We start from the raw sequence: 22,196 nt of genomic DNA, 5'->3' as shown, positions 1-22,196 counted from the left end.
GCACGGGGCTGGCGGCAGCCGGTGGGAGGAGGGATCAGACAGGCGGAGAGCAGGGCCTAGCTCTTGCCCCCACCACAAGGGCACCTCGTTATCCTCAGAATGCATCCTACCAGTTTTGGGTGGGTTTTTTGGTTTTGAGATTTGTCTTTTCTTTTATACTGAAGCAATGCCAAAATTCTCACTGTAATTAGGCCTGTCAGTGCTAACCCAGCAGGGGTCTGTGTGGAAGTGCCATATTCTTCCTTCTGCAAAATAAGAACGGAGTGGCGGGAGAGGATTGCCAGGTTCAGAGGATTGCTGGGGGACAATGTGCAGAGATAATGAGTCAGAGGGGAAGCTGAGATCTGGGGATAAAGAAGAGCCTCTTCCCCTGTATCAGTGCTGCCAAGCTATTTCAATATAGAAATTCAACTATTAGAAAAGTGACTGTAAGTTTAGCACTGTCACCATCACTGATCTCATATAGTTGTGTCAGCTGCCATGTTGTTTAATGGGAAAATTCACTGTCAGAAATGAAATGCCCGACTGGAAAATGAACACTAATATGATTAAACAGACACTTGCAATTTTCTTAAATACATTTCAACTAGAGACAAATTTTGTACTCACACAAACAACTTGTCTGTCACTGAGGTAAACAAAGGACTCGATTTGCAAAATCTTTATTATGGATCATGATGGTGCAGTGCAGTTCTGCACAGAGACATCCAAGCTACCTCCAGCAGCAGAGGTATTTTATCTTAGCCATGTGAGCATAGCTGAGCATTTTGCATGGGGCTAATCAAACCTGACAAGGAAAGGAGTCTTATCATGGGCAGAATGCTCTGCTAAAATTGATACGGGCTGCTTTGGCACTCTTAACAGGCTGCATTACACATACTGGTGTAGACATATACCTCTGACCCTATAGTGAGTTTATGAGAGGAGACTGTCACCAGAAAGAAGCCACAAAGGATTTTAGTTAAAGAAGAACTAGTGGACTGGTGGACTAATTTATCTATTGATACCATTTAATGAGAGAACAGCAGCATTTTACTGGACAGCCAGAAAGAGAAATCGAAGGTGTACAGTGGTATACAGTGCAATATGTGCAATTCTTCTGTAAACTCTATAAGCCGGGTACCAAAATTGGCATCAGTTCCCAACATTACACACGCATCGTATAATGAGCAGCTGAAAAAGTTAAAAGCAGCGCTGTTCCCAGTTGCAAGAAGCTGCCCAGAGATCAATAATTTGCAGATTATCGTTAGCTGTTAACGCCGAGCACCCTCGCAGGTGAAACGGAAGCAGCCGCGCTTTCACTGCTCCCATATCACTCCCCTCCTCCCAAGGAGCATCCCCGCCGCGCTCGCCAACTGCGCCCCTCCCTGGCCTCCCCGCCGGGATCGTGGCCAGACGGGACGAGCCCCGAGCTCACGGGTGCCTATCAGGAGGAGCGCTGCGTTCTGCCCGCACTCCCGCCCCCCCAGCGCCTTCGGGGCTGAAGCCGCCACGCAGGAGCGGCCACCGAGCGTTCCCCGCTGGAGCGCCCAGCGCGCTGCCGCCGCGCCCCGTGCCACCGGCTCGGCTTCCGGCGCCGCCATTGGCATCAGCCCCGTGGAATTCCATGACGCAGGTGGGACGGGACGGGACGCGGGGCGGGGCTCGCGCGGGGGCTGTCCCGGACGCGGTACCTCCGCTGGGCGCCCTCCCCCGCGGGTAGCCCGGCCCGGCCCGCCCCGGCCGCAGGGCCCGCAGCCGTGGAATCTATTTCGTGCGGGACGGAGGGGATCGAGACAGCCTGTGCCTCTCCTCTAGGCCTCTGCTGCTCCTCCCGGCCCTGCCGCTATTAGCGTCCATTTAACGTGCTGAAGAAACACTTCAGGCAGGACTACGGTGTTAACCACCTGCACTGACATGGAAAGGAAAGGAAAAAGTATTCCCATATTACCAGCTTCTGCCTCTCATTTCATCCTTGCTGATTAAAGCCTTTAAAACCCTGCTTTTCCAGGGCCATGGGAGCCGCCCTTTAGGCTTCACCACACACACTATTCATGTGCCAACCGGACACACAGGAAGAGCTGGCCAAGGATAACACCACTCCAGACGTTCATCTTTCAGCACTGATAAGTGTTTGTTTCTCCGTTCTGAAGGCCTTTATCTCTATAGACCACAGGATCTTCACCCTTCAGCATCTGTACGTGGCCACAAATTTAATAAGATTCCACTGGTTTAACTGACAATAACACACCAAGGATGACTACAGCACTTCATCCTCACCCAGCAGAGCCACCACTGCTGCAAACACATCCAGATTGCTATAGGAAATAATATTAGGATGGAAAACAGCTGGTCCAGATTGGAGCCAAAAGAGACTCAAATTGTACCGGATAGAAAAGAGGACTGTTCAAATCAGAAGTTGTTAACAAGATTCATCACCTTTCACAAAAAGCACACAGCCCTCATCCAGCAAAGAGAGTCAAACTTCCACAGCCCACGCTCATTCTGGCTAAGTAGCATACACATTCAAAAATATTCCTCGAATTTCACTGTGTTGAGAAATCCTCTCTTCTCTTTCTCTCTCATCTTGTCCAAAGTAAGGCAGGCTTTTTGACATCAGGATGGATTAGTTGCAATTCAGTGTATCCAAGCTGAAAAGACTGTTTCCAAATTTTTACTGGGGAAAAAAAAAAAAAAAGCTTCAAAAGGTCAAGTGCTCCAAATAGCTCCTATTCAGCTTCAAATGCCCGTGTAAGGCACTAGCCCTGCTGGCCAAGGAGCTAACAGACCAACCCCAGTAACACCACAGACTGCATGAAGATATGCAGACAACTGCAGCAGCTGCTTCCCTTTGCAATAGCCCCAGAACAAAACACAGCAGAGCAGGTAAAGTGTGTCTTTCCTTTTCTTTAGGTTTTCTTTAGGTTTCCTTTTCTTTATTCTTATAGAAGAATAAACTAGCCTAGAGTGGAACTGTTTTAAAGCAACATTGCAGGTATCTTTCAGAAACATTTGAAAAATATTTTCCACTACAACAGATATTCCAAATGTCTCTAATCAAAGAAGAAATAATTCTTTCCTGTCCTCTCCAAAAGTACAAACTAAAACTCAAATTAGTCTGCAACACAACGAATAGAAGAAGATCCCCTGTATTACTCAAGGGAAGTTGGGGTTGTTACGAAAAGCCAGTCAGACATTTTAGTGAGGGAAAGAGGGTAAATTACTAGCTTCATTTACTTACTACTCACTTGACTCCTACTTCAACATATTTTCTCCCGAGAGGCAATTCTCTCTTCCTGTTGAAATCCATCTCCTCTCACTCACTGAATCTCCAACCACCCTTTGCATTCAAGCTTTGCATCCTCACTCCTGCTCCTTATCCCACCTCACATCTTGCCAGCCATTTTATGATTTCATATTCCCCACACAACCTCCTTGATTCTATGTATTCACTCAAGCGGCTTCATTTTTCATCTTTCTCCTTGTACCTAACCCTGTCTTTCAACCTGTTGATTTTCATGCCAGACTGTTCTCACCTTCCCTTAATCAGCCAATCCCAGTTCCATATGAGCTGTATTTCCTTCGGCACCTCCCACACTGGAGAGCCTTTGCTAGTCCATTCCAACCTTCCACCCTCAACAGTCCAGTGTTGCTTCATCCTCACTCCAGTCCTGGCTAGCCTACTATCCAGTCTCTGACTTACAGCTGCTACACAGGTACAGCTACTTCTGGAAAGAAAAGTCTCATTACCAAATGATAGCAAATTTTTAAACTATCTTCCTTTTAAGCCGTACTTCAGCAAAATAAAGACACCTGTAACCTAACTTTGTATTAATGGTACATTTTGGTGCAGATTTAAATGTATTCTTATGTAATCATCTACACAAAAGATAAATGTTTTCCAGTGTTTTTTCTAGGACTTACTAGGAGTCATGGGCAGTTAGGAAGGAAAGGGCAAGTCATTTAGAAGTTAAAAATTATTTACAATTAATTTGTCTCTGTTTAAATAATTTTATTATTTATTGTGAAGTTTTCTATGTCATAAATTTCAATACCACAGAAGTTATAGCATTGTAATAGCAGCCACTGTAATGCTTAATGCTTTGATATACTGGATTGCCTATTACAGCACATTGTGCACAAATCTATAATTTGTCTTATTTACACTCTAATAAAAACATAGGCCAAAAATACACTACCCAAAATTAGCAGTTGTATAGTGCCCTTATCTTTAGAGATTGACACCTACTGGAAACACTGCCTTTTGAAGACTGCAAGTTAAATATAATTTTAGTTGCCCAATACACAGCTAAGAACAGTTCCAAGTATACAGGATGCACTGTAGCTGTAACCATAGCCTCTTTTTCAGCTTGTAAGGGCTTGTACACAACAGTTCATTTTCTTAAGAGTATAAACAGGACTTGAAATATCACACCTAGGATAGGTGTGCAGTGCTCATTATACTGACACTGTAAAGATCCTAAACAGAAACAGAGGTAACAGAACAACAGTACTCTCTTTTATATTATGTTTTCATTTTCTATGACTCACAATGCTTAATACTGGATAGTTATATTCTCATCTGTTTCAATGTATGGGATGATAAAAGACAACTGCAATAAAGACAGCACTGCCTGTTTATAGTCACAGACCTCCCCTTGTCAACAAGGAAAACTCTCATTAGCTTCTTTATGCTTATGCCTTTTCACCATTTCTTAGGACAGCATTATGCTTTTTTTCTTAAGAACATGTGCTGACTGCTTTACTATTTTCTGACAGAGAAAAGGGTACAACAGATAATTGTGCAGTTGCCAAAGCTGATAATTGTGCCTTGCCAAAGACTAGAAATCATATGATACAACAAGGAGTATCTATAATTTTTAGATAAAATATAATCAAATATAACAATGTATTTCAGAGATATACCGTGAAATTTAATTATAAAAACATGCCTGGGTAGAAGGAGTCATGGATGAGTAAAATGAAAAAGGAGTTTATTCTTTGTAGTAATAACACAAGATTGTGACATTTACTGTCCCTGCTTGAGTTACTTTGCACTGACAGACACATTTTCAAGAGGGGTTTTGCAAGATTTTCTGCAGTGTAGGGAAGAGATAGTGTTCTTCCTAAAGTTACAGTACAATAAAATAATCAAATTCTGTTTACCTCCTCTAGTTCTTCACATGACTAAGTTACCATAACACCATTTTCCATCCTTTTGAAGCATTGTGTTGTGCTGTGAAAAGAACTGGATAGCCCATGGGCTTCATCCAAATGGAGATTACTGTAAAATTTATTTCCTAGTACTTCTGTGTTGACAGCTTCATTAAAGCTGCCATGGACGAACAACCAGCACAAACTCTTGGTTCCCAAATAAGATTCCCACTACTACAGTGATTTACTTGGGGTACCTATTGTAGAAGCTTATTTGCCCCCAGACTCATGGACACTGTAAAAATAAACCTCTGCAGGCTTGCATTAGGGGGAAAAAAGGTTCCCTGTTTTACACCACCCGTCAGACTCACATTTGCCTCATTTTGCTATACTGTTCTTGTAAAGGACATCTTTTATGCACTGATGGAAGTATCTAGCCCATGCTGACATTGCCTTGAAAGCCTCTACAGGCTGCTGTATTTGACAGAGCTAAGAGAGTAATATGATTTATATCATTTCTTTGCTCTGTGGGATAATCTCATGAGATATGAATCTCTTCTTCATGAGGACCCTGGAGATAGAAGAGTGAAACTCAGTCATACTATAGTACAATGCAAACAGCACAGAATACAGTACTCGGGCTCCAACAGCAAACAGCAGACCAAAATATGAGGTATGATGCCTGATATTGTAATTAATTTGGAACAATAATCTTTATATTCATTATTTTCAAAATAGATTTGCTTCTTTCTTGTAAAAGCAGTCTTGAAATGGCATTTATCTTCACAAGTCTCATTTGTGATAAGTTAGCTGAGGAAGGGGCTCAGAAATGAAAACATTACTGAGGCATGACCCTAACACAGTTGTGAAGCAGTCTGCCATATCCCATATTTATTAACAAGTATGGTCAAATCTCAAAACCCACTTTCTGACAAACTAGTCTCCTGAGAGACAGTAGAAAATAGGAAGATGTAAGTGAAGAAGATAGTAGTGACAGACAGTATATTTTAAAGTGACAGCATTTAGACTAATTTATTTTCATTAGTTTACTTATTTTCAGTCTTATAAGACTACAAAGTTTCAGAATTTTCTAAAGAGCTGAAAGCATCCTATTTTCCCAACATTCTTCATAAGTCACATATACTCTGTAGACTACACTATACCACATTTTTAGATAATTCTTCTTCATTTCTCCTCCTCAAATCTGCATTTCAGAAGGCAACTCAATATGAAAAATGCAGTTGCTGTTAAGAGTAGAGCTTATTATTAATGCTCCTCATTAGTGTTCTAATACTCAGAAACTTATGTAACACAATCAATGTTCAAGCCTTCAAAGAATAATTTGCCCTGACTACTTATTGTTGAGAATCTACAATCCCCACTGAGAAGTATTCAGAGGTATTTATCACTTTTGAAATTCAGGCCTAGTATGCCTTTGAATATATACCCAAATGTAGACAACCCTATTAGAAGCTGTTTTTTAAAAAATCCTTTAAACAGACCCATATAACTCCTGTCACAAAGGAGAGTCAGAATTTCCTAGCTTCCAAACATGCTCTAGCCACACATCTCTGGTGAGAGACAAGGGAGCCAGAAGCAAGGGTGCAAAGGAGCAGCGTGGCAATAGGTACCTCTTTTTGATGAAACTATGCCAGCCAAGCCTCATTTCCTTTGATGGTACTACAAAGCTTCTTTCATGGGCCTCAGCTGCTTGAAAGGAGTCCAGTGATCCTTGGTATACAAGAATAATTTGTCAGGCAGCACGAGTTCTTAATATATGACTTGTATGTCTTTGCCAGATGCTGGCAAAATTCTCTTTTTTTCGTTGGATTTGGGAAGTGTTAGTGAAAGCCCCAAATCCCTGCAGACATGTGATATCATCAGAATTTAATCTTTTGTTTTTGACTTCTAAAGAAAGTGTCAGGCAGTTGTGCTTGCTGGGACAAGCTTGATCCCTTAGCAGCTCAAAAGCTCACCAAAACAAGCAGTAGAAGGTAAATGAGAATTCACAAACTTAGCAGGTACTAACATTGCATGATTCTGGCAAGTTCTGTGGGGACTCACTACAATTTTTCTATGCTAAGTCCTGGCACTATTACTTAGAGCATTCACCTGATATTTTAAAAATCAAGATGCAATCTAGGCAACAGAAGTGGAGAACATCAGCTGGATTTAATATGGACCACAGATCTCAAGGCAACAACAGAAGCAGCAACACATGAAACCTCAGCTTGACACCTTAAAATAAAGAACTACAGCAGAGGTTGCCAGTCTGTTTCCCCTGGGCTACAAGGTTTTCAAGCACAGCTCCCATGCTGGCACTTTGTCCCACATCCAACCGAGGGGCTGTGCTTACATAGGATAAATCCCCACTGTGAGAGAGACTAATTTATCAGATGCTACTGAAGTTGACACTACACACTTCATTACATATTGAAGTTATGCTCTTTAGCCTACCCCTAACCCACAATGGATTGCCAGCTCCCATTCCTGGGAGCCACTGTCATCTCCCACCTGCAAATAGCACAAAATGCTGGCTGTCTGGCAGTCCTAAATTCTGGTATGTGGCTCAGGGGGCGTGTAAGATTGGCCATACCACATCTCCAATATTTAAGATTCTTGGTTATTAGAAATGCACAATCACCTGTAAAGCTTTTACAGGCAAAGGGCCTCCAAGTGAACACACTTCAGTGCCATGCCAGTCCTGTAGACTTGAGATGTAGTTCAAGTGGTCATCCTGACAAACTGTTCCTGTAACTTCTGGCTACAAGAGAACAACAGGGAGGTGAAAAACAAACAAACAAACCAACCAGCCAACCAAAAAACAAACTAAACATCTACCATCAACAAGATTTTTCCAACTGTGACTTTCACACATGAGCAAAACTGCTTCACAGCCCTGCTTTGAGAAATAAAAAGCAACCTGACATACTCTGACTCCAACATCACTTCCAGGCCAGAGACCAAGTCAGACAGGAACACAAAGTAACAACTAATGCAGACATTATGTTCCTAATATACAAATATAACCATGTGAGGACATGATTTTTCCAGGCCTCACATACATATGACTTTATGAAAGATCTTCAAGGGGCATAATATTCTGTATTACATATTCCTCATAGATTACAAATAATTACCTCTATTTTGGAAAGGCCTAGAAGAAGCACTGGAGAAGAATCAAAAATATAACAGTGACATTCCATAAGCACTATACTAAGGATTCAATTTCAGTTGCACCACAGTGAGCAGAGGTTGTATAAATAAAATGGCAAACTATTCCAATATCAAGCCAATAAGAAGCTACACATGTATGTAATGTTATAATGTCAGTATTCTCCAACTTTAACTTACAGTGTAAGACAAAAAAACCCCCCAACATATTCCTTAAAAATTATTTGTATTATTTATTTTCAAGAGAAACAAACAAAAAACTGCATCCATGAATCATTTGTAGGTCCTCTTTAAGCTAGCAGAATGTTACCTACACAAAAGCATAAGCATTACTATTAAAAGGATTTAATATTTGAGTGTAAGTGCAGCTTATTATGATGCAGTCAAAAGGAACTCATGTGAAACTCTGCACCCAAACAATGAGGCCTCTCTACACAAGAGGCTGGATCCTTAAGATATTTCTCCCTCAAGCCAATGGAGTTTTGCAAATTTACACTATCTGAGGATCTGACTCATTGCATTTTACCAAGGAACAAACAAGTCTATGACATCATCTGCTTTGAAGAGGATTTATTTAAACACCCACAGTGTGCCACAGATTACTAATATTATCTCTCCTGAACATAACTCAAAATGAGGGTTTACCCACTTGAGGCACTTTGCTTTCACATTTCTGTCTCTTTAGAGCTGTCTTCTGTGCTCTACCTTTTGTTGCTCTGCTGTGCTCCACCATTTGTTGCTGGCCTCCTTTTCTCCTTCAGTTTCCTTGTAGAATCTCACCTGGTAAACTAACCAAGCAGACATGGGTGGGGTAACGTAATTTGGGAGCTCCTCCCAACTACTGGAAATGCAACTGCGTCACAGCAGGGAACAATTCCAAATCAACTTTCACATCAGTTAAAAAACAAAGGATACCTAATCCATCTTTTTTTTTTTTCCCTTCAGCTGATCATTTCAATGAGACCAAAACCATTTAAGACCTTCGGATTACAGCAGACAGTGTCACAACTGGATGAAAAGCTCACATTGCAAGGGCATGCAAAGTTCACTCTCTCCTGTTTCTTAAAAACTTTAAGGCATAAGGGTCTGACAAATAATAGACATCTACGACAGATGTAATATGCATCTTGTACCACACACTCACTCTTAGCTTTGGATTTTTGTGAAGCTGCCAAACTGAAACACCAATTAATAAACTAGAATCCAGTCCTTACACAGAGATTAAGTAATTCAGCACAGTGTCTTGGCAAGCTATAATTATAAACTGATAGCTTCATTACAGGCAGAGGATAAGTAAAAAGAACTATTTTGGTATTGTTTTCCTGTAAAATACAATGTAACATTTGTATTTCTTCCCCATCTTCTCCAAATCCAGTATCAGGTGTCCTAACAAACTGTCTCTAGCCATTGCACTGAAGACACAAAAACTGAAGCAGATGACTGTTGACATTTGGCAGGAAACAGTGCTTGCAAATATCAACATAGTTCACTATGGTTAATTATGTTTTTGTCAAACAGTATGATGTCATACCATCTGAAGTAAAAAATGTTCCTTCATGTCCTGCAGCATCTTTATTATTCTAAGAACACACAAAAAAAGTTTCTTCTCACCCTGATCCTCTGTGCAAACTTAATAGGAAAGCATATTAACACAGTTAAGTCTTGCAGATACATTAGCTGTAACGTACATTTTGGGATGCCATTAATATGTAAAAAGAACATATATCCAAATGAGCAAGTCTCCCTATGTACAGTTGCACATGAATCACTGAAATCACACGAAGTTGGAGGTTGGAAGGGACCTCAAAAGATCATCAAGTCCAACCCCCCTGCCAGAGCAGGGTCACCTACAGCAGGTCACATAGGAACACATCCAGGTGGGCTTTTAATGTCTCCAGAGAAGGAGACTCCATAACCTCCCTGGGTGGCCTCTTACAGTGCCCTCACAGTGAGAATGTTTTTCATTATACTTATGTGGAACTTCCTATACTCAAGCTTGTACCCACTCCCCCTTGTCCCATCATTGGAAATAACTGAAAAGAGCCTGGCTCCATCCTCCTGGCACTCATCCTTTACACATTTATAAGTATTAATGATGTCATCCCTCATTCTCCTCCAAGCCGTAGAGACCCAGTTCCCTCATTCTCACTGCATAAGGAAAATTTTCCACTTTATTCATCATCTTGGTTGCTCTGCGCTGGACTCTTTCAAGCAGTTCCCAGTTTTTCTTCAACTGAGGGGCCCAGAACTGGACACAATATACTAGATATGGCCTCACCAGGGCAGAGTTATGATTCTAGCAGATAGAAAACCCACTATTAAATTAGATTTTTTCAAATACTTGAAGTGACTTTGGTGGACAAAATTAACCTTTGTTAATACCTCTACATGCATAGAATATTCTAAAGGGAACATACACATCTGTTTTGTATTTTAAGTGACATGTTTCATCCTTTCTCTCCCCTGTATCTAGGAGCCTTTTTAGAAGTGAGGAACATTGAATTCCCATCAGAGCAACTTTTGACCCATTCTTTGTTAACCTGAGTACTTTGTGAAGAGCTGGTTCTGTGTTCTTCTCGCCCACTGGAATTTTCATGTGCATATTAGAATCCAAGTGCCAACGAGTATCTTACACCTCTCATTACAGCATCTCACATAAAGTGAACTTGGTCTTGACAGACCATTATTAAGCACTGCAAAGCACTGCTACTACTACTGAAATTAAATATACTGGAGGAAACCAGTACAAAACTACCTAAAAGGAGGCTGCAGGGAGGTGGGTGCTGGCCTCTCAAGTAAATAGTGATAGGACTAGAGGGCATGGCCTGAACTTGCAGCAGGGAAGGTTTAAACTGGATCTGAGGAAGAATTTCATTACTGAGAGTAGTTAGGCATTGAAACAGGCTGCCCAGGGAGGTGGTGGAGTCACTGTCCCTGTAGGTATTTAAAAACCACGTAGATCAGACACTTCAGGACACGCTCTAGTGGGTGATACAGGTATTGATACATATTTTTTTATTCAGGGGGAATGTTGACAGTTGGATGTGGTATTCTTAGAGGTCTTTTCCAACTGCAATGATTTTGTGTGAAGTAAGGATGAACGAATGACTGAAGAGATAGGGATTTTATCTATCAGGACCTCTGTAAGGCCTTTGACACCGTTCCCCATAATATCCTTCTCTCCAAATTGGGGAAGATATGAATTTGATGGGTGGACTGTTCAGTGGACAAGCAACTGATTGGATGGTCCCACCAGATGGTAGTGGTCAGTGTTCAGACGGAGATGGGTGACAAATGGTATCCCTCAGGGGTCCATGCCAGACCCAGTACTTTTAAATATTTTTATCAATGACATACACTTGTGGTATCAAGTGCACCCTCAGAAATTTTGCAGACGATATGAATCTGAGTAGTATGGTATAGTTGACATGCCTGAGAGATGGGATGCCATCCAGAGAGACCTGGACAAAGTCAAATGAGAGCCCATGTGAACCTCTTGAGGTTCAACAAGGCAAAATACAAGATCCTGCACGTGGGTCAGGGCAAGCCTCAGTCCAGACGGGGGTCACAAAAATAATCAGAGGACTGGAACACCTCTTCTATGAGGAAAGGCTGAAAGAGCTGGGGCTGTTCAGCCTGGACAAGGCTCCATGGAGACCTTACTGCAGCCTTTCAATACTGAAAGAGGGCCTTTGTGAAAGATAGGAACAAACTTTATCAGGGCCTGCTGTGACAGGACAAGAGGTACTGGTTTTAAAGTAAAAGGGGGTAGATTTAAGCTAGATATAAGGAAGAAATTTTTTACAATAAGAGTGTTGAACCGCTGGAGTAGGTTGTTCAAAGAGGTGGTTGAAGACCATCCCTGGAAACATTCAAGGTCAGATTGGATCGCACTCTGGGCAACCTGACCATCAGGATCTTCAAGTCCAACTCCTGTCCCTGTGTAGGGCACCCCCAGAATCACACCATGTGCCTGAGAGTGTCACCCAAACACTTCTTGAACTCAGGCAGGCTTGGTGCTGTGACCACTTCCCTGGGGAGCTTGTTCCATTGCTCAACTGCCCTCTGGGTGAAAACACTTTTCCTAATATCTAACCTAAATCTCCCTTGATTCAGCTTCCTACCATTTCTCTGACTCCTGCCTTTGGTCACAGGAGTGAAGAAATCAGTACCAGTCCCATCTCTTCCCCTCGTGAGGAAGCCCTATACTGTAATGAGGTCACCCCTCAGCCTCCTCTTCTCCAAACTGAACAGTCCAAGTGACCTCAGACACTCCTCATAATTCATCCCCTCCTGACCCTTCACCATCCTTGTTGCTCTCCTCTGGATGTTCTCCAACAGCTCGATGTCTTTTCTATCCTGTGGTGCCCAAAACTTCACACAGGGCTCAAGGTGAGGCTGTACCAGTGCAGAGCAGAGTGGGACAATCACCTCCCTTGCCCGGCTGCCAATGCTGTGCTTGATGCACCCCAGGACACGGATGGCCCTCCTGGCAGCCTGGGCACACTGCTGGCTCTTACTCAGTTTGCCATTAACCAGGACCCCCAGGTCCCTCTCTGCCATGCTGCTCTCCTGCCACTCATTCCCCAGTCTGTACCTGCCACCAGGGTTGGCCCATCCTAGGTGCAGAATTCAGTACCTGTCCCTTGTTAAACTTCATGTGATTAGTGATTGCCCATCTCTCTAATCTGTTGAGGTTTTCTGCCTGCCCTCAAGGGAGTCAACAGCTCCTCCTATTTTGTCATCCACAAACTTGCATAAAATTCTTTCCAATCCTGCATCCAAGTCATTGATGGAGATGCTAAAGAGGACTGGGCCAGGGATGGAACCCTGCAGGACCCCACCAGTGACCTGTCACCAGCCTGATGTTACCCAATTCACTGTCACTTTCTGTGCTCGACCTGTGAGTCAGTTGCTCACACATCACACAGCACAGTTGTCCAGTTGTATGCTGGACATTTTATCCAGGATGAGACTGTAAGAGTCAGTATCAAAAGCTTTCCTGAAGTCCTGACATATTACATCTAGTGGCTTCCCTTGATTAGCTAGGTGGGTTACCTTGTCATAAAAGGAAATTAAGTTTGACAAGAAGAACTTTCCCCTCATGAAGCCGTGCTGGCTGTGACTAATGACTGTGTTGTCCTCCAGGTGTTTTTCCAATAGCTCTCAGAATAATCTTTTCCATAATTTTACCAGGCACTGAAGTTACTACTGACTGGTCTGTAGTTTCTAGGGTCCTTCTTCTTGCCTTTCCTCAATATTGGAACATTAGCCAGCTTCCAGTCAACTAGGATCTCTCCAGATTGCCAGAATCTCCCATAAATAATGGAGAGGCCTGGTGATGACATCGTCCAGCTCTCTGAGGACCCTTGGATGAATCCCATCAAGTCTCATGGACCTATAGGGATCTAACTGTGGCAGCATACCCTGTAAAAGCTCAGGGTCAGCTAAGGGTTGATCCTTGTTGCAGTTATGGTCCTGCAGTTGATCCATCATCACTGTTAAAGACAAAAGCAAGTAACCCATTAAGTATCTCTGCTTTGCCTGTATCCCTGTTGGTGAGGTGACCATCCTTATCCTGTAAAGTATTGATACTGTTTCTACACTGCCTTTTTATTGTCCCCCACTGTAGTGAGAACCATAAGTCACCAGGTGTCGCTGATAATGAACTGGGAGCTTAGGCCCAGCTGTGCCCAATAATTAGGGCCTGCCCCAGCTGGAAATGGGCGGGGCTGAAGGGCAAAATAAAAGGCATGCTCCCAGAAGTAGAAGACAAGAGATGAAGATGCCTGAGGAGAGGGACGGCAAGAGAGCTCCGGAGAAGAGCCGAGTCCCTGAGAGAAAGAAGGCTCGCTGCAACACCCCACAGTTCTGGCAAGTTTCAGCTCCAGTTAAGCTTTAGCCACTTGAATTTTCTTCCTACAGTAGTTAGCAGCATCTCTGTATTCTTCCCATGTCACCTGACCTAGCTTCCACTGGGCATACACCTTTCCTTTCTGCCTGATTTGTAGGAGCAGACCCCTGTCCAGCCAAGCTGGCCTTCTGCCTTATTTGCTTGACTTCTGACATTTTGGGATTGCCAGTTCCTATGCTCTTATTAGGTGATGTTTAAAGAGCACTCATGAACCCCAGCATCTGCAAAAATATTTTCCCAGGGAAATTGACTCAGAAGCTCCCTGAGCAGCCTGAAGTCTGCTCTCCTCATGTCCAGTGTTGAAGTTTTGCTGGCGGTTTTCCTCTTGTCAACAGATTTTGAACAAAACTGCCTCATGGTCACTGTTGCTGAGACTTCTGATCTCCACTTCATTCACAAGATCCTCACTGTTGATGAGCAGCAGATCAAGGAGGGCTTTCTTCTGAGTTGGCTCCCTTATGACTTGTTCCATAAAGCTGTCATCCAGATGGCTTAGAAATCTTTTGGCCCAGGTTGTGCTTGCTCTATGTTGTTCCCAGTTGATTTTCAGCAAGTTGAAGTCCCCTGTGAGGACAAGGGCAGTTAACTTAGAAGCGTCCCTTATTTCCTCAAAGAACAAGTCATTGGCTTCTTCATTCTAACCAGGAGGTCTATAGTGTATTCCCACAATGACATCCGCAACATTTTTTTTTCCCTTGACTCTTACCCAGAGACTCTGAATTGTGCCAATGCCAACTGTGAGCTCCATACACTCCATCCCTTCCACTACATTCAAAGCCACTCCTCCACCTCTTCTGTGTCTCCTGAAGAGTCTGTACCCATCCAGCAGGGTGCTCCAATCACAGGACTCATCCCACCAGGTTTCACTTATGCCAATAATGTCAAATCTCGGGGACTGAGCTTGTAACAAGGGCTTCAAGCTCAACTTGTTTATTTCTCATGCTGTGTGCATTAGTGTAGAAACACTTCAGCTGTGGTACATTGTGGTCAACACCTTGCAAAGTAGAATGAGGGATCCCATTAGCAGTTGTTTCCTCAAGTTTTGTCACGCCATCCCACTGTTCACCATTGGCAACCCTAGTTTTGTCTCCTACCCACTTCCAAGCTAGTTTAAAGCTCTATCAACAAGCCCCCCTAACTCCTGTGATAGAATTCTTTTTCCCTTCTGAGAAAGGTGCTTACTGTCCTGTATTAGCATCCCAGGTGTTGAGTAGATAATCCCATGATCAAAGAATCCAGAATTTTTCTGCTTACACCATTGTCATAGCCATGCATTGATCAGATAGACTTGTCTAATCTTATTAATATCATCCCTTGTTAATGTGAGGATTGCGGAGATCACAGTCTGAGCTTTCAAACCCTCAACCAAATGTCCCAAGGCCCTAAAATTTCTTTTAACTGCCCTCAGACTTCTCTTGGTTATTTCATCATTGCCAACTTAAACAAGTACCAGGAGTAATCTGAGGGCCTTACTAGAGTAGGGAGTTTACTAGTAATGTCCTTTACTTGAGCCCCTTGGAGACAAGAGACTTCCCTGTGTGTTGGGTCTGGCCTGCATATCGGGCCCTCTGTTACCTTCAGAAGGGAGTCTCCTAATACAATTACCTATCCTTGCCAAGACAAGAGGGCACGGTCTCAACTTGTGCCAGGGGAGGTTTAGGTTGGACATTAGAAAGAATTTCTTTACTGAGAGGGTGATCAGACATTGGAATGGGCTGCCCCAGGAAGCAGTGGATTCTCCATCCCTGGAGATATTTAAAAAGAGACTGGATGTGGCACTCAGTGCCATGGTCTGGTAACTGCAGCGGTAGTGGATCAAGGGTTGGACTTGATGATCTCTGAGGTCCCTTCCAACCCAGCCAATTCTATGATTCTATGATTAGCAGAGGAGGTCACAATGCAGGCTGCAGCCGGTTTAGCACTGGGAGGCGCTTCTATCTCAGAAGGATCTTCTGAGTATATATACTTCTGAGGTAGCATAACCTGAGTGACACTATTTAAGAAGTCAGAGTATTTACCTAACACGCACATGGATACTATTCGGTTTAATTACGTCTGTAAAATCCTTTCCAAATTAGAAGTGGCAAGCATCATTTATTAGTTAATTCTAAAACACCAATGCAGAATCAGACTGATCATTGATTTATTAAGAGAAAAACATTTCCAATAAACTGAATTTCAAATGTGAAACTACAGTAATAGCCTTAGACATTTTTGTGAGGAGCAAGGCAATAGACTTTTGATGAGTTTGAGGAACAGAAGTGTAACAAGTGATACATGTACACTTGTCCGCTGACATTAATGTGGCACCAGCTAAACAGCATTGCATAAATCATGGGAATGGGGACTGCATATATATCCCAGCTGTAGGACCAAGCTGAGAAAAAACTACTCCTCTCCTAATGGAATGTCACTCGCTTGTAGTCTGGCTATGCACAAGTACCCATGCCAGTCATCTACACAGAACCACCCAGAACCAAATTTGCAGCACCTGCAAAGTGGCAACATGTGATAAACAAAAGTCCAGATTTCTTTCAGTATGACTCCACTGCTGTCAGCTCTCGGTGTATCAAAGCTATAGCCAGTATCTGCAGGCAGAATCCACCTGTCAGCTATGAAGGACAGCAGGCCTCTTCTCAGTGTGCAGTGAATCCTCTTTTTGGGTCCTCTTATCCCTATGATGACAGCTGTGTTAGCTAAGGTACTCTTCACTGGAATTTTGTATTTCAGTCAGTGCTCACTGGGGCCAGAATTCATCAGCACAGATGTAGAACTCAAAACATTCAGAAAAGATTTGGATCAAATGCCCTGTGCATTACAATGTTTCAGTATATACACTGGACAGTCCTGTGGCCCAACTCCTCCCTGGACAATTCCGCCTATTTGGCCTGTACTGCCAAGCTCCACAATCTTAGTGCCAATAGGTGGAATTTTAGAGGAGAAAATGAATCATGCCCTTAGAATGCAACTGAAATCCCACAGAATTAAGAAACTATTCATCTGCATATGTATAAGTTCATACCTCATATGTTGCTAATTAAATTTCAATCAGATACTGCATATGCACAAAAATAACCCAAATCAAGTGGAATTCAACATTAGGTGGCATTCGAAAGGTACATATGTGATCATAAATTAAACAAGCTTTACTGAATCTGGGCCTAATCCAGCATAAAATAACCACAGCTTTTCCAGGCTACACAGACTTCAGGTATGAATGGTCATACTATGGCAACATGACACATAATTCAGAAATACCAACATGTTATAGAAAGTAGGGGCAGTTAGGGACTGTCTAAACTGGGTCAAAATGCTTTTCAAAAATATTTTAGCTAAAATTAATACAGCATAAGGAAGACTGGGTAAAGTTTGATTTGAGTTGGCCAAGAAAAGCCCATGGAGAAATCCCATTAAAGTGAGGCAGTTTTAGTGGTGGCCCAACTTAAATGCCTCTACACAAATGCACACAGCATAGTAAATAAATAGGAGTTACAAATGTGTACATGCCTGCAGGGCTATGATGCTACTGGCATCACTGAGATTGGTGGGATTGGACCCTCCTATGCCTGGAGCTTGGGAATGGATTGGTATAAGCTCTTTAGGAAGAGCTTATCAATGACCAGCTGGAGCCCACGGAGCTCTGCCTGGGGATGGCTGATGAACTGATAGATTACCAGCCAGGCTTAAAAGGAAGACAGGGGAGGTGACATCACATTGGGGATCTGCTGTAGGCCACCTGACCGTGATGACAGAGCAGATGAGGCCCTCTACAGGCAGATAGGATCAGCTTCTCCTTCACAGGGTATGATCTTCATGGGGGATTTCAACCACCCCAACACCTGCTGGAGGGACAACACAGCAGGGCACCAGCAATCCAGGAAGTTCCTGGAATGCACTGATGATGACTTCCTTCTCCAAGTGACGGAGGAACCAACTAGAAAAGATGCTATGCTGGACCTTGTTCTCAGCAACAAGGATGGGCTGGTGGACAATGTGAAACTTATGGGCAGCCTTGGCTATAGTGACCACAAAATGTCCACCATTCAGGACCCTTAGGGCAACAAGTAGTGCATGCAGCAAGGTCGCTACCCCGGATTCAGGAGAGCAGACTTTGATCTCTTCAGGGATCTGCTTGTTAGGGCATCATGGGATAAAATCCTGGATGGAAGAGGAGCCCAAGAAGGCTGGTCAATATTCAATTAAGCCTGGCCAGGGACATCAAGGGTAACAAGAATTTCTACAGGTCCAACAGCAAAAAGAGGAAGACTAGGAAAAATGTGGGCCCTCTCCAGAAGGAAACAGGAGACCTGTTCATGTGGGATATGAAGAAAGAAGAGGTGCTCAATGACATTTTAGCCTCAGCCTTCATCAACAGGGCTCAGGCACTACCACTCCCGTTGCAGTGGGCAAAAGCAGGGACTGGGAGAAGGAATATCTGCCCACTGTAGGAGAAGCACAGGTTTTTCAAGAGCATTTCAAGGACCCAAAAGGGTGTAAGTGGGCCTTTGATGTAGCAGCTGTGGAAACTGAGGGTACTGCCCAACTGTCTGCCTTGTCTGGCCTTTCAGATGACCCTTGTGTGGTGGGCCTGATGAGGGTAGAGGAACAGCAGGTACGAACTGCACCTATCACAGTACACTTAAGATTGTAAAATCCTTTTATGACATCACCCAAAAGAAAAAGGGCTTTACATGGGGCCCTGAACAGCAACAGGCCTTTGAGCAGATAAAATGAGAGAGTCCATGCTCTGGCCCTGGGACCTGTCTGAATAGGACAGTTTAAAAATGTGCTCTACACTGCAGCTGGTGATAATGGTCCCATCTGGAGCCTCTGGCAGAAAGCACACAATGAGACTCGAGGTTGACCCCTAGGGTTTTGGAGTCAGCAGTATAAAGGTTCAGAAGCCAATTACACTCCAACTGAAATATTGGCTGCTTATGAAGGGGTCTGAGCCACTTCAGAAGTGATTGGTACTGAGGCAATGCTCCTCCTGGTACCCCATCTGCCAGTTCTGATGTTCAAGGGGAGGATCTCATCTACACACCATGCCACTGATGCCACCTGGAGTAAGTGGATTGCCTTGATAACACAGCAAGGTCAAACAGGGGGACGTGATAGTCCAGGCATTGTGGAGGTGACTACAAACTGGCCAGAGAGTAAAGATTTTGGAATGCCACCAGATGAGACAGTGAACTGTTCCAAGGAAACCCCCCCATATAATGAACTTTCAGATGATGAGAAGTTTGCTCTCTTCACTGATGGATCCTGCTGTCTTGTAGGAAGTCAGCAGAGGTGGAAAGCAGCAGTTTGGAGTCCTACACAAGTCACTCAAGCAGCTGAGGGGGATGGTGAATCCAGTTTGCAAAGGTAAAGGCCATCCAGCTGGACCTGGACATTGCTGAACAGGAAAAGTGGCCATTGCTTTACCTCTACACTGATTCATGGATGGCAGCAAATGCCTTGTGGGGGTGTCTGAAGGGATGGAAACGGGACAACTGGCAGCACAGGGGGAAGCCTATTTGGGCTGCCACTCTGTGGCAAGTTATCACTGCCTGGTTAGAGACACTAATGGTAAGGGTATGTCACATGGATGCCCATGTACCTATGAGTGGGACCAGTGAAGAACACCAGCAAAACCATCAGACAGACCAGGCAGCTAAAGTGTTTCAAACAGATTTAGACTGGGAGCACAAAAGTGAACTGTTCTTAGCTCTCTGTGCCCATGACACTAAGGGCGAGATGCAACGTACCAATGGGCCCGTGACCCAGGGGTAAACTTAACTTTAGACATTATTACACCAGTTATTCATGATTGTGATGTATGTGCAGCAATCAAAGAAGCTAAACAGTTAAAACCTTTGTGGTAGAGGGGACGTCTGTGTAAGTACAAGTCTGGAGAGGCCTGGCAGATTGATGCCATCACACTCTCTCAGACTCGCCAGGGTAAGTGCTCTGTGCTCACAATGGTTGAAGCAAGCACTGGGTGGTTGGAAACGTTCCTGTGCCTCATGGCACTGCCCCTAACACTGTCCTGGGGCTTGAAAGGCAAGCCTGGAATTAACAAAAATCTTCTTTAAAGACAGAGCATCGCTGAGTGAACGAGAACGGAGATAAATGGAATGGGATAAGGGGTGGAATGTTAGCGTTTGAGCAGGTGGAACCAAAGCAGAAGGGCTTTCAGGCTCTGCGAGAATTGGAACACAAAAGGAGGGATCTATTTCCTCCCATTTCCTGCCATACTCCGTAATAAAGAGCAGAAAGCCAGCAGCTCCTCCCTCTTTTTCCTCTCACCTCCTGCTGGCTGTGCTGCTTTTCATTACCACCAGCTCACCACGGTGCTATCAGGCTGTATGTATATATTTGTATTTTTTGTTACCTTATCCTCTATGTTATTACCTTTCCCTTGTGTTAGTAGAATCTGTATTCAATTGTTTTCTGTTTCCAACTTAAGGTCTCCAGTCTTTATTCTCCTTATATCTTCCCTTTGTGGGGGGGAGGAGGGAATAGAGAGGAATTCTGCCATTAGGTTAGTGGCCCACTCAAACTGCTAAACCTTGACATTGGGGCAGCCCAACTACATCTTTGCTAATGTTTGCAAGCTCCCACCAGAGAGAGCTGGTAGTGACCTAACTTCAAATATCCTGTAGCTGGGTGGTTATATTGAAGACATGGAGAAAATCTGAAGCCACCAAAGAACGCAGTAGTTACTTTGGGTGGATGATCACCATACCTCTCCATGCATCCCTTCCCAGAGAGAAAAAGTGATTAGAAGAAAATGCAGCTCTGCCTATCTCCTGCTTATGGGTAGCTACTACATGACACAAAGAGCTGAGTGTACTCTCCTCCAGCTTAACTTTCCTCCCAGTTTAAAAACATCATATGCAGTTATGTAACTAACTCTATCACAAACACCAGAGTTTGGGTCCTCTCTCCATCCACATGCTAAAATGCACATAACAGGACAAAGAAGCCATAGGGACACAGGCCATCGTCCTGCAACATGAAGTTTGTGCCATATTTAATTGAACAGCTAACAGCTACACATTCCCATTACATTTCTTACACGTGCAGTGCTTCGCAATGGCAGCACTGCTTGGGCCCAAGGTGTTGTTGTACTTCCATTCTCATGCTGTTGTTGTCACCACTACTGAAACAACACAGCACCTCTGGAGCCATAGTCCATTTTGCCTGTTGCTACATCCTCACAGAGTGGATGTGGCAGGCTGCGAAAACCTCTAGAATCTGGTAGACTGCACACAGCAGTCCTAATTAGAATGATAGGGCACTCTCATACAGAAAAAGGCACTACTTTCCAGGATGGCTTCGGTATCACATACGTCAGGAGACAGGGACATTTGTCGATGATCTTTAAGGTTTTTTGCAGCCTGAGCAATTCTACGATTCTATGACTCTCCAAGCAGCAGGCTCCAGAGGAACAATGCTCAGGGCCATTTCCCAAAACAAGACTCCAAAACACCGTGTCCAAGACTCTGGAGGAGACAATCAGATCTGTGCCTTAATAGGCAAGAAAGCTATGCTCCCTTTCATTCCCAAAGACCAACTGCTAAAAACACGGGAATTCTCATTTAACCTTACACGCCTAAAAACGATAAACTGAGTCCCTAAAAGGACAGAAACATCAGGTTGACTCCAAAACATCAGAAATGCAGGTTGCCTAAGTCCAGTTTGACCCTCCCGAACTTAAAAAACAAAAACCCAAATATAACCCCAAAACCCCCCGGAAACCGAGCAACGAGAAAAATTTTCAAAAATGCAATTAAGGAAACCAAACCTCGGGGATCCCCAGAGAAGGGGGCGAGAACTGCCCGGCGAGAGCGGGTCTGACAGACACGCAGGCCCAGCGAAGACCCCGGCCCCTTCCGTGCCGGTGCCGGTGCCGGTGCCGGTGCCGGTGCCGGTGCCGGTGCCGGTGCCGGTGCCGGTGCCGGTGCCGGTGCCGGTGCCGGTGCTCTCT

At 43.9% G+C, this 22,196-nt stretch overlaps 1 long non-coding RNA gene across 2 annotated transcripts; it reads right to left on the bottom strand.

Moving 5' to 3' along the window:
- Positions 1-99: 99 nt before the first annotated feature.
- Positions 100-22,185, bottom strand: LOC139794339 (uncharacterized). 2 transcript variants are annotated; one of them, XR_011725078.1, is made up of 4 exons: positions 22,014-22,185; positions 8,957-9,095; positions 7,778-7,897; positions 100-245 (listed from the first exon to the last, which is right to left on the bottom strand). It is a non-coding gene; the product is annotated as an uncharacterized lncRNA (long non-coding RNA). The 2 variants fall into 2 exon arrangements; XR_011725077.1 differs by lacking the exon at positions 100-245 and having other exon boundaries at positions 4,957-7,897.
- Between the last annotated feature and the right edge of the window lie 11 nt (positions 22,186-22,196).

The sequence above is a fragment of the Heliangelus exortis genome, chromosome 3 (genome assembly GCF_036169615.1).
Source record: "Heliangelus exortis chromosome 3, bHelExo1.hap1, whole genome shotgun sequence".
NCBI classification, from domain to species: domain Eukaryota; kingdom Metazoa; phylum Chordata; class Aves; order Apodiformes; family Trochilidae; genus Heliangelus; species Heliangelus exortis.
Note: the sequence above shows the minus strand (reverse complement) of the source record. Positions and strands in the feature narration are given on the sequence as shown.